Here is a 14,131-nt window from a genome sequence, read left to right as displayed (position 1 = left end):
TCTTTTGTGTTAATAATTTGAAAAACATCTGTTGTGTTTTTTCCATATTAATGTCTAAAAATATTGAAATAATAACCCGATTGCTAAATGAGCCAAGCTAACCTATGAACTTTTGAGCCATTTGGCACATGGATGAAGAAAGTTCAAGAATAATTAAGTGTTATTAAAAACAAATTGAGAAAATATCCACTTTAATTTTATCAAGCCCTTAATCTAGCTAGCCTATTCAGCCATGGTTTATCTACAGAATTACAAAATATGGAACATATAAAGTAAATGTTGATTTTTCGTTAGCTAATACACATTTAAGTCTAAAACATATTTAAAACTATTACTTCACATTTTACTGATTCTTAAAGTATCAAAAAATGGGTCAATCACAAAAGTGGGCATTCAGGTTGCATTAAAGAGAAGGGAACTAATGTGGCTTTTTGTTTGAATTTATATTGGTTTTAAACAGAAATCTCTATATTTTCCCAAACCATTAGTTGATGGAAATGGATTCGGGTGTAATCCAAAAAACTCTTGAGCCATTTAATGAATCTAAAATTACCTTTTCTTTACTTTAATCAATGTAATATTAAATTTTGCTTCCAATATGTTTGAATTATTTGGTGAAAATGTTTTTAAAAATCATAGATCATCATAATCTCACCCCTTTGTTTATTTCTGTGTATTTTATTATTTCAAAGGATTAGGGATGAAAGATATGTCAACTGTAATATCAGTATCAATTTGAGTAGTGAAACTGGACTAACAGCAATATTAAAACTGATATTGACTCAAATTTTTATATCCTGGTTTATTTTTAAACTGAGATTCCTTCTTTTGTGCTCGAAACTTGATTTTAGTGTTTTGAAATTTTAGTTTTAGTGCTATTTTCTATTCTTGTTTTTTATTTTCTTTTTTTCATCAAAAGATGTTTTAACGTTGGATTACGACTTGAAAAGTTAGCCAGAATATGGATAATCTGTATTTTGTCTTGACGAGGTTTATTGGGCTGATTAAGAAATTAATTAGTTCTCCATTAATGACTATTTCACATTGCTAGTTGCAAATACATAAAGGCAATTGTTGACAAATCTACTACTTCACATTATCTAATTACTGGCCTTTATATGTGAATATTTATAGATTTTTAAAATATACTTTTCTAGTCTCACTTTGATTGTTTTTCTTAAGCCACACAGAGAAAAATGTTCTTTAAAAAGCAGTACCAAAAAAATGTGAAGAAACTTTGCAGGAATCTGAGGACACTGAGTGATTACACTGGGTTTCCATGGCAACCCAGGCTCTTTAGGTGGTGGTAATAAATGCAGAGTTGACAGGGAGGGGGACCTGACATCATGAAAGCCGGCGCTGATAGCGCTGCTTAGATTATCACAACAGACGGCGTTGGAAACGACATGCAGGAAGTGAAGGCGTCACTATAAAAATAACTTCAACATTTTTTACATCTGGAGAGAGAAATTAACTCAGCAAAATGACTCATCAGTGAAAGCAGATCACAGCATATTTCACTGAAAATATAAAGATTTCCATAAAGAGGTTAACATATTTCTATTAGCCTTATGATATCATGCAGCATCATGGTTTACTTTAATGTTAGGATGTTATTCTCACATGCTGTCAAACCTCAAATTGTTTTGTATTTTAATGGCATTTTATGTAAAAATGTGTATAATAAATAATAAAATGGAAGAAAATAGTAGGTTTCTTGCAGCTTTGGCTGCTTTTAGAGTTTCAAGTTTGTCTCTATAAAATTGGCACATCCATTTTTTTTGCCAAACAAATCGAGCTCAGACTGGATGGAAAACATTTTTAAACATTTATATTCAAGTTTTGCCTCACAATCTTAGTTGTATTTAGGCCTGAGCTTTGACTAGGCCATTCTAATACACAAATCTGATTTAAATCACAGGTGTCCAAAATGTGGCCCCAGGAGCAGCAAACATCCAGTGGTTTTTACTTGAGATCAGATTTTGCTGCATCTATTTAGTAAAGTTGGGTAAATGAAGGTGAAATTGTCCTGACAAAGATAGAGAAACATAATCATACAGAAGTCAGACTTGTTTTTAAAAAAAATATTAAGTTTTGTTTATAGTTGTCCAGGGAAAAGGAAAAATGTTCAGGAAAAAAATGTAAAATAGAAATCTGTTTGTTGTGTCCCCCTACTTCTGGTTTCTTCCTTCTTGCCACTTTGTTTCCCATCGGTCATTGACGAGTTAATTAGTTCACCATGGCAACCAGGGCCAGCCATATGATTGGAGCAGAGGTGGAGGAGATTAGCAGGAAGGACACAGCTGCTAATTATAGAGCAACAGGCTTCCAGGGTTAGCTAGCTTGGAGCAGCTGCTGCCTGGCTCAAGTGCAGGTGGCAGCAGCTTTGGTCCAGACTGGTTTCCTCAGAAGAACATGTTCCCACTTCTATAAATTGGATCTTGAAGAATGTTGTCCAAACAGATCTGAGGGATGAGGGAATGATTGAACCTGTCAGACCTCGCTTTCCTGGTTGGGTCAGCCAATCAGGGTGAGACCTACAGGTGAGTCAGGAGGGTTCATCTGCTGACTGATGGAAAAGAAAAGGACTGCACAACAGAACCGGGTCACTCCAGGTCAAACAATCCAGGAAATACAGCCCCAAACATCTAATTATTGCTAATTCATGACAGAAAATAATCTTAAGGTCTAGCTACATCATTACTCCAATAGCTTTTCATTTAAAAATGTCAAATTTAATTTTACCTGAGGATTCAGAAACATTTTGCATGAATTAAATTTTTTCTTTAACCCATTTTTGCAGCCAAAAATTAACAAATTAAATGATAATCAACATCTTTTCACATTGATCAATGCCTCCAGAATTTCACTTTCAATTTGTAACCTGCTGCCGGCCGCACCCCAAAAGTCAACATCTACACTCACACATGAAAATGGCTGCAAAAGATACATAAATATACAACTGTACATCTTTGAAAAGCAGAAGTGGAGCCTCCTGCACAACCAACAAGGAAGCAGCAAATGGTTTCTGGAAGGTAAGTAAATCCCCTGTCTTTTCCAGCAGCCATTGTAAAACCAGCTGACCCAACCTGCTGGAACTCAGCTGGGTTGCTAGGTGTCAGGGCAGAGCCTGTAGAATGTGACATTTTTGAAACAAATCATTTTCCAGATGCCAAAAAACATTAACTTTTTGCCAAAAAAATAATTTAAAAAAGCATCTGTGTGTTTTTTAAGCACTTCACTGATTTTAAAATCAGTTGAGACCCAAATGGAGGCATAAAAACGTGCAAAAAAAATAATTTTACATGATTGGTTCCCTCTAACTGTTATGTTGAAGGTTTATTTCGTGTCCCATGAGAGTCATGGCAGCTCTGGAGGAGCTACAGAGATTCACAGGATTATTAGGAACTATTAGCTCCACAAATCTGGACTTTATGGAAGATTAGAAATATAAAAACAGCTGAATCTAAACCCTTATTAGCTATTATTGATCATATTTGTGATTATTTCTGATCCCATCATGCCCTTTTTCTAGTTTAGAAAATAAAATACTCACTTTTATCCTCATTTGCCTTCAAAGCAACATCACCTGTGAGCTTCAAGTAGCCCATATGTGATTCTCATGTAAACAAACGGTTCATGAGAATCATGAACCGTTATGAGCGATATGAGTGAACATATCGCTGGAAAACCTTGGATGTGTTGAAGTGGTGAAGAAGATGAATCTGGACTCTGATGTGCTGCAGATCTGAGGACAGACGAAGATTTACCTCCAGCACACGGAAATAAACCTGTGAGAAGGTCTATTTTAAACTGGATGCAGTTCAGAGCTCAGCAGGACACTGTAACCCGATCGAGTGCAACTCGCTGCAGAAATTATGGGCCTAAATTAATATCCACTCACAGCCTAAATGTCACACGGACCGGAGAGTTTGTAATGTGGCAGCGCTTTCACTGCAACAGAAAGCTCATTTTACCGTCTGGATGGGCGTGGCTTCAACTTTATCAGCTAAATCTGAGGAGCTGAGGAAGCTGCACATAGCTGACGTTATTTAGAAGAAGAAGAAAAAGGAGAGAAAAGGAAGAAAAAACAAAAGAAGGGAAAAAGAGAGAAAAAAATTAAAAATAGGGAGAGAGAAAATCAAGAAGAGAAAAAGAAATTAAAAAGAGAAAGAAAAGGAGGATAAGGAAAACAAAAGGAAGATGATTGAAAAAGAAAAAACAGAGAAAAAGGAGGTGAACACTTTTCATTTTTGAGAGAAGCTAAAAAAACAAGGAAAACAGAAAAAGGATGAGAAAAAGAAAACGGGAAGAAAAAAGAATAGAGAAAAGGAAACACAAAAAAGGAAAGAGGAAAAAATTAAAATTAAGCATTTTTTGAGAGAAGAAAAAGAAAAAAAGGAAAAAGGGATGAAAAATAAGAAAGCAGGAACAAAATAAACAAAAAAGGATAAAGTAAAAAGAAGACTGAAAAAAGAAAGGAGAAAATCATTTAAAAAGTTGCACATTATTTTCATTGATGAATGAAGAGAAAAAAGAGAAAAAGAAAACAAAAGGAGAAACAAAAAAGAGAAACATGAAAAGCAAAGTTGCATTTTTTATAAAACTATTTTTTTGGTAGTATAGAAGAATATAATGAGCGACTATAACTGGAAGTGGGGAACAGTAAATGTTTCCTCTGTCCAGAGGAATCTGTTTCCTGACTGAGGTTCCACTGCAGGAGAGGAGCAGAGATCTCCCAGCATGCACTGGGGTGACACCTGAGCAGGTGGGGCGTTTGTCAGAAGGTTTCAGAGCTGAATTTGTGAACACGATGAGGAGAAAACAGAGCGCAGCGCAGCAACAGGTGTCGAGCTCGTCGCTAGCAATGAGGCGGTGTCGTGTTTGCGTTGCTATGGGAACCTGCTGACCACACTGAGGCTGCTGGTGTCGTTACACGGTGATGCATCTCAGATGTGAAAACGAAGATGATATCACCTCGTTACACACACTGTGATTTATTCAAGCGTTTATTTTTGTGGGGCGCCGATTGTAAAATTACACGGTCAAAAACTGACAGCAAAGATTATTATTTAGTTAACTAAATATTTAGCTCATAACTTGGAGATGGTCTGTCAATGCAGTAAAGTTTGTGCATTTCTTCTCTTCCATATTTTTTTCTTCCGCTTAACTTTCCATTGATATGCTTGGAAACAGCACTCTGTTTTACTTCATGTGTGTATGCTGATGGTTGAAACTCTAGCCAATAAAAGCATCTCAGATCTCAAGAAACTGCATGTGGCTCCTAGAAACCTTCAACACAAGGTGTAAATAAATCAGTGCTAGTCTGTTAAACTTTAGCTACTAATTGGTCTGGGAATAACAATAACAACTCAGAACCAAACCTAATTAAATCTAATTTTTCTAACACATTTTCAGTGTTCAACCAGCATTAATGCATCAGATCTGACCCACTCCAGCCCAGTTTAGCCGGTCAGAACAACTCCAGCAGCTTTTCAAGTATCATCTGAGCATTTCACCTTCCTCTAACCCTAAATATAACCCCAGTCATGGAAAGAGTCTGTACCTGCCTGTGTGTCCATCTGTCTGCCTGCAGCTGAATGCGGCCCCCAGCAGGCACACAGCGACCTGCTGAGGGGGTCTCTGGGTTCATGGAAAACTCAGAGGGTGTCAGATTTGTCAGGCCAGAGGTCAGTTTATTTCCAGAGTCTGTCTTCATCACCCGAACGCCTCACGCACAGGCAGGCTGGGTCCGGTCTGTCTGTCCGGCGTTCCCTGTTGGATTCACAGAAGTTTGCAACAATCCCCGGTGCTCCTTCAATGCAAATTTCCTGGATGGATCTCAACGTTTCTCTTACAGAAAGACAGATGTTTTGTAAAAGTTAAAGTGCAGAACGCCAGACTCTGCTGCCATCTAGTGTTTAAAAGTTGTCATTCAAAATGAGCAATTACTTTTATTCTTTGAATGTGATCTCAATCATATTACCTGTTAATAGGTCAAAATACTCCAACTAAGTAAAAGAAAACCAAACAAACAAACAAAAATAAACAAAGAGAAATATGTTTTTTTTCTGAATCTGAAAAGTAGAAAACATGTGAGGAAAAAAACTCATTTTTAAATTAATCTAAAAAAATGTGTTAATTTTTTTGTGGGGAAATTTCTGAGTTTGAAAAGTCATAATAAATTGCTGAAAAAATCTCTGAAATTACGTTTTCCTGCAAATTTTTGATTTTTGAAGCTCAGAATTTTTTTATTTTATTTAATTAATAAATGTATGTATGTATGTATGTATGTATGTATGTATGTATGTATGTATGTATGTATGTATGTATGTATGTATGTATGTATGTATGTATGTATGTATGTATGTATGTATGTATGTATGTTGTTATTTTATAATTTTTCTTAGAATTTGTATTTTTGTCATACTTTTCGGTGTTTTTTAAAAAAACTTTTAAAACATGTTTTTTATCATTTCGACTTTATATCACTTTGGTATGACGTCATAGTCAGATTGAGCTCAGAGAAATGTGGAAGCTGAGAGAAGCTTCCAGAACTGGTACTAATAAGAGGGAGTTTGGCCTTTATATCCGTAAAAAAGAGGTATAATGTATCCTTAGTGGGTATAATGCATGTGTTAACTATCAGTTAAACATTTACCAAACAATTTTCCATATTTCAGAATGAAAAAATTAAGTATCTGATGTGGACGGAGCCAAGTCCTAGCTAGCTGCAGCCCTTGACGTTAGCTCGTGGAGGAAGACGTTTCTTCCCCGGTCAAACAAAACTAAAGGTAAGTTAAAAAGTTGAGGTTTGGGTTATTTTTATATTCTGTTAAGTCTTTTTTATGTTTAGGCATTAAAATACGTCGAAATGTTTCAAGGTCAATGCTAACATTCTGACTTCAGTTTAGCTAACTGTTAGAGTGGCTATGCTAGTGTTAGCATTTAGCTTAAAACATTTTAACCACTGTTAGAAATGTCGCTAACTTGCTAGCCTAAATATTATTGTTATACATTTTTTATGCCTCGCAAAAGTCTTCGCACCCTTTAACTCTTTCCACGTTTCTTCATGGTTCAGTCACAAACTTGTATGTATTTTATTATTACTTTTTTATGAGACAGACTAGCAGAAAGCAGTGCAAAATTGTGAAGTTCAAGTAAAAATACGTGGAGTGCCAGTGAATACTTTCAATGCAATCAAATTTGCATTTCTATTTGTGGTCTTTATCAGATTACGTCTTTGCCCAAAATAAATTGTTTACACTGGTGCACAAAATGGAGCTCACCAAATTTTTTAACCAAATTGCGTTTAACATCGTAGTTTTACAGATTTAGTTTTACATAATCAGCGTCTTACTTCTAAATGACTAATCTAGTTAATATAGGGTTCTTTATTTGAAGCAGAATTGTACAAGGCAGTTAAGTTAATTAAAAAGTGTTAATAGCTTCAATTCGCTGATATTTAATCTCAAAAACGTCTTCATTAAATACATGAATGAAAAGAAAGAAAATCTATCTTATAGTACATAAATTATTAGTGCGTCACAAAATCTTTACAGTATATTCAGTTGGTGGTATGGTTGACTGAGTGGTTTATTTACACACAGATTTAAACGGTTTTATTGCAAATTATTGTTTGTTCACATAGTTACATGAGCTCACATCAGTCTCACTGAGTGCTCAGATTGGTGGCTCAAATCTAATAATCAACACCGCAATATGGAGAAACCAGACTGGAAGGAAAGTTTTTTAGCAAAAATTCAGACCTCACTCAGAAAAATGTGGGTGTCAAAATGTGTGATACACATAATCCTGGAGGCCTTGAAATTTTTAGACTTTCTTCTCCTCTTCACTGCTTCCATTTTGTGTATTCAGAGTTGCTAATTAAAAACTTTAAAAGCAATTGGGTGGATTCGATTTTATTTAAGGGTAACATTCTTTACCCACTTAAAGTTACTGCTCTTGAGTGATGCATGACTTCACCTATTGATCCAGTTGCTGTTGCTGTTTGTGTCCACTAGATGTCAGAAGTAAGCTTTGAATTAAAACATGTTTTACATAACATCAGGGCTAAATTATATCTGAAGTTTTCCCATTACATTAAAACCAGTAATTTCATGATGAGATGGGAATAAAAGTGATTGGATTTTAGACAGAATAGGTAGGTCTTTATTGATATTTCCCTTATCATCCTAAAATTGCCTGTTTTAATTACAACATTTGAAGTATTAAGGGCTCAAGATGATGCGGTTTTTGTACCCTCAGTTGACACGAATGCGAAATGTTTATCCGGTACGGTGAGAAATTCTGTAAAATTTTTACAATACTTTAACCATGGAGGAAACTGTCTGCAGAAGAAAAACAAGATGGATGATGCAGCGAGGGAATACAGTGAACCCTTGTTTTTTGCGGGGGTTACGTTCCAAAAAGAAGATAGGCGAAATCCGTGAAGTAGTAACCTTTATTTTTTTACAATTATTATACAATGAAATACTCCATAATACATTGAAACAAAAGAACAAAACATTTTTACAGGCCCAAACATTTGTTTAACAAATAAAAAGTACTGTATAAACATTTTTTTTTTTTACAAATAACTACTGTACTGTAAAATAATAATTTTAATATGAACTGAAAGCGGATTCCCTGCCCGAATTGCGGAGATCAGCGCCGCCCCACCGCGACCTGAGTCTTTGGATTAGAACGGAAGAAAATAAAAAATGATTATGAAAAAAAACAAAACAAAGTACAGTAGCACAAATAGTGACTCTCGTGTATTTCACTGCTCTTCTGACTGAGCCGCTGCAGCCTGACTCCGCTCTGTAGCGGGTTTTTTTTTTTCTTCTAAAGCCCGCGGTGCAGGTGTGTTTTTTCAAGAGAAGAACATAGTTATTGGTAGTTGTTGTCGCTCTTTTTTCTTCTGGGCAAAAAGATTCTTATAAACCGACATGCCACCATCGATTATGTTAAATTTGGCAAGCTGTTTTACGTACGTGTGCATATTAAACCGCAACGTTGTTGACACACAGGTAGAGAAGAAGCGGAGAGACTGTTTAGCCAATCAGGATGCAGAACACAATGCACGATGCAAATCCGTGAAGCAGCGAGACCGCGAAAGGTGAACCGCGAAATTGCGAGGGTTCACTGTAATTCTATGTAAACATGGATTAATATTTAGCGATTAATGTGAAAAAGACACATTAATGTCTCCATTTGTCAGCAGACCAAAGTAGATCATGAAGATCCTTTGCACACTTATAAATTAAAGCAGAAATCATTATGAACGGTAGGCCTGTCACGATAGCAAATTTTGCTGAGCGATTAATTGTCTCAAAAAATTATTGCGATAAACGATAATATTGTCTGAAGACCTTTTTACACTGATTTAATGGAAATGACGTAATAATGCATGTGATTTCCTGCCAAAGATAGATACATTTTATTTTCAAAAGAATATTTAACACTGGAACTGATAAACTAAATAAACAAAACAACCAAAAACAAAATGGATTCTCAGTCTCCATTAACAAAAAATGTACTTGATAAAAACTAAACAACATAAAGCCAAAGTGGAAATAAATACTGCATTCAACCAAAAGAGTGCACATTATGAAGTCTGTATATTATGTTGCCCTTCAGTAATAATTAGATTTAAATAGAGAAGACGGGCACATCGACTACCTGATGCAATAATTCACACTACATGATTTTTTGCTCCTATTTTTCACCATACAACAATCTTAGACCTTTGGTCTTCCTAAGATTGTGTGGTGTGTTACGGTAGATCCTCGTTGCCGCTCCGATCTAAATCAGGGGTTTTTCCCGACTGGGATCGTTAACGCAGCCTGTTGAATGTGACAGGTAGCCAATCAGAAAGCACGGATTCTCCTCAGTGTTTTCTGAGGGGAAATTAAGTCGGGGAATCCCAAACAGCTGACACGGCGCAACCCGAAGTCCAGCCGACGTGGAAACAACATTAATGTTTATTCAACATGCAAAGAATATAGAAATGACAAGAGGAGGTGTTGGAGCGAAATTGCTACCGCAGTTGATAAACCCGGTAACTTTTCAGCTGTTCATCGTTAACGTGACGTAAATAGGTTCTAATGATTTTCATTCAGTCAGGACATTACGCTGACACTAGCCACATGCATTGCAGGTAGATTGTAGTAATGCATTGATTAATGCCTGGTTTTAAAATTAGTTCACTGGACTTGTAGCCATTATTTTGTGCCCATTGTTGGACACCACACGGCAGGAACGAACCCGATCGAACAGTTATACCTAGGATTTCTGTCGGCTAATGTTTGGTCTCTCAGGTTTTAAAAGTGGGCCGACAATCGGCTGACAGCTCTAAGATCGTGTCTGCCCTGGGCTTTACACTAAGGAAATGAGGAAGGGAGGATCAGTGGAGAGCACCGGAGTTGAGCCTTTTTTCATTCGGTGTCATCAACAGAAAGAGAAAAAGGCCGGAAGAGACGATAATGCCGATAATTGAAATGACGTCGATAGTTTTAATTTATTGTACGATTAATCGATTTATCGTTTATCGCGACAGGCCTAATGAACGGTTGTTTTGAGGAAAAAAAATCTGAATCAAATCAAATTGTGAGATGGTGAAAGACAGAACCAAGACTGTCATGATAAGTTAAATTATCTCAGAAGTCATTGCGATAAACAGTAATATTGTTGTTCTCAGAACATTTTCAGGTAGTGTGACAGTAATGGCATAATAATATAAGAACACGTTATCAAAGATCACTATACTTTAAATTGTAATGAACATTTAACTCTGGAGCTGGAAGAAATTTTAAATATTTAAAATAAATAAACAAAACAACAAATAAAATGACAAAAATTTTCCCTCCAAATAAGGTTTAGTTGAGACCAAAACACCAGACTGAAGACTTTTATCATCCAGTTTTTGTTAAAAAAAAGAAAAGTAAAAATTATTGGTATTGTTTTAATTTATCATGAGATTTATTGCTTACTGCAACAGGCCGATTCAGAACCACTTAAAGATGTTCACTTCATTGAAATGTTCATATTTTTATTTTCCAGTCAGAGTTGTCTTGCAGTGACATCTGGTTGAAGCTACATGAACTGCAGCAGTTTGAGCATAAAAATGAGTATTTTAAACATGAATTCTGCTAATAATTTGTTAATATTGTGGTTCGGGCTGCAGAAATAAGCCAACGTTTACGTCTAGAATTCATTTATGGAAGCAGTTAAATCAATTAATTAATTGAGATAATATATCGTTACAGATGCTCAAAATGGAGTTGCAGATTAAAAGTGAGTGTTTCGTGAATTTTGGACAACACAAAGTTGCAGAAAGCATTTTAATGAGTTTTCCTTTTCCAGCTCTCTGGCAGTCAGCGTATGAATTGTATGACAGAAAGCACAGCTCTCAGTGTGTGTGTGGTTGCAGTGAACCTGCTCAGAGCTTCCTTTGCAAGAGGAAACAACACACAACTTCATGGAAATGCCACAGTGTGTTTCGCATATGTTAATGAGCGCTTAGAGTGAGAGCATTCATGCATGTTCAAAGACACCAAGGTGTTACCTGCTTTCATCAGTCAGCATTTTCACTGAAACCATAAAACTCTTTGGGAAGAGCTGTTGTTAAAAACAAGCTGCCTGAGTCAGCTTTTTTTGTACACATTGAAAAAAATCATCCAAGTTTCATCTACACACCTTTATCAGCTTTTATATTTTGAAACATAATGGCGTTTCAGTTTGCAGACAAATCACGATACGGCTGAAGAATATATCGCAATATATTTGTTTCATATCAGACGATATCAATAATTATTGCTTTTTGTTTTAAATATCTAAAATCTTTCCTGTTTTATCCACAATTTTCACTTCACTTCATTGTTTTTTTATTTTTGAGTAATTATAAGGTGAAACCTTAAACTGCTGCTGCACAAGTTGCTCAGCAGGCTGTTGCTAGGTAACCAAAGAGCAAGTGAGTTAGTTGTTTGCACCAACATTGCTTAGTTTGGATTCAAGGATTTTTTTACTGTCATACCACCTTTGCTTGTTTGTGGTATGAAATTCTGATTCAAGTCCCAAATTAAGAAAAAAACAAACAGCTAGATAATAAAGTAATTAATGTAATTTATGTATTATAAAAAAAGTGTGTGTGTAAATAGCCAGGCGATGTTGAGTGGCTAAACGTTTTCCTCTACCTACATTTCCCAGAATGCTGTGCGGTTCTGGGTCAGAGGTCAACGATATTATTGAATATTCTATCAGTACTTTCTCTTGATATTGATCACATGTTTATCGTGATATATATTGTTAGTGATTTAACCAGGTGGAGATCTGGACTTTGACTAGGCCATTGATAAGCTTGATAGACTCACATTTGACTCTAGAATACTTTGGTGCACTGAGGAGATCATGGCAGATCCTGTAACTGGAAAACAAGCCCACATCACCAACCCTCCACCACTTTGCTTTAGAGCTAATATAAGGTGTTTATGCTGGTAAACAGTTTAAATTTTGCAGTTTCTCCATGATTTGGTTACTTTTGTCCAAAGGTTGTTCTAGTTTTGTGGTTTGTTCTTGTTATTACTTTGCAAACCAAAGTCCTGCTGCTGTATTTTGTTTTTAGAAACCCCTGTAGAGTTTTTTTTTGTTTTATTTCTTTTAGCATTTTGGAGGTAAATTTACTGGGACGTCCTCTCCTTGAAATGTTTTATCTTTCATTCTGAGGAAACTTTATAAAATAATCTATGAAGATGCTTACGTGAGGAGCAGACATGTATTTATTATGCATGCATGCAGCAGTTTTCGACAGCTGTAGACATGTTTCTTGGGAGGTTCAGCATGTATTTATTAATGTTTCTTAGGCTTGATGTCATAACTGTGAAACCATGTAGCCTTAGCATAAAGATTACTAATACTTTCCTGTGGTTAGTTGATTTGTTCCTCTTTTTTACTTGATTCACAGCCTTTTGGTTTCCTAGTAGTTTCACACAGCCTTCCTATTTCAACCATCAATGATTCAGCTCCTGTTTGATTGTCTGATTTTAGAAGAACATGCTACGAATAGAAATCAGACTCCCTCATACCAGAAAGGAAGAAAGATGCAACACAGATAAAGTATCAAATAGTTAGACTCGTCATCATTTCCTCTGGTGTTCTGATGTATTTCTGTTTCTCCTCATGATCTTATCAGGAATCAGCAGGTGGATTCAGCAGTCTGTTTCTGTGGGCGGTTCTTGTGAATAACTGAATTCATTCAGATCTTTTTTTTTCTATTTTTAAACTATTCAAGATTCAGCTCAGATGACAAAAACAAATTGCAATATTTATTATGACTCTAGTTACGTTTTTTACTTCAGTTTAGTTAGAAAAAGTGCTGAAAATTTCAGTTTTTACTTGTGAAAAAGCTACGCTAACGGTGTGCTAGACTGGGGTTTTTCCCGTTTTTATAGGCTGATCCTAAATTTTTATAATCACGGAATACCTGAACTAGACATTTGTTAAATTAGTTTAACATCTGAAAGTGTGCTAAATTAGTATCTTTATATATAGAAAAGCTAAACAAAAGGTGTGCTAAGCTGGGGGCCGTTGCCAATGAAACAGCTCGTCCAAAATCTTTAAATGAACTTTTTTACTTCTAGAAACTATAAGCTAAAGTTCGCCCAGTTTAGATAGTCTTACTCATCAAAATAAGTTTTAAAGGGTGTGCTGTGGTGGCGTAGGGGATAGTTTGACCCATGTTTGGAGGCCTTGAGTCCTCGTCGCAGGTTCGACTCCCGGACCTGACGATATTTTCCACATATCTTCCCCCCTTTCCTGTCAGCCTACTTTCATATAAGGGACACTAGAGCCTACAGCAGACCCCCTGGAGGGGTAAAAAAAAGTTTTAAAAGCTGATCTCAAAGTGTGCTAAATTAGCATTTTTACCCATGACAAAGTTAAGCTAAAGGTGTGTTTTTTTCTGTTTTTGGACATTTGTTATGTTGTGTTACCATGGCAGCAACATATTATTTTTACAACTGGAAGAAGCTGATTAGCTGCACAAAAGCTCAAATAATACCTGAACTACTGAAAAGGAGAAGAGAGCAGATTTATATCCCCTACTTCAACATCTTTCCAACCAGACAGAGAT

Source organism: Xiphophorus maculatus, chromosome 17 (genome assembly GCF_002775205.1).
Source record: "Xiphophorus maculatus strain JP 163 A chromosome 17, X_maculatus-5.0-male, whole genome shotgun sequence".
Classification (NCBI taxonomy): domain Eukaryota; kingdom Metazoa; phylum Chordata; class Actinopteri; order Cyprinodontiformes; family Poeciliidae; genus Xiphophorus; species Xiphophorus maculatus.
Note: the sequence above shows the minus strand (reverse complement) of the source record.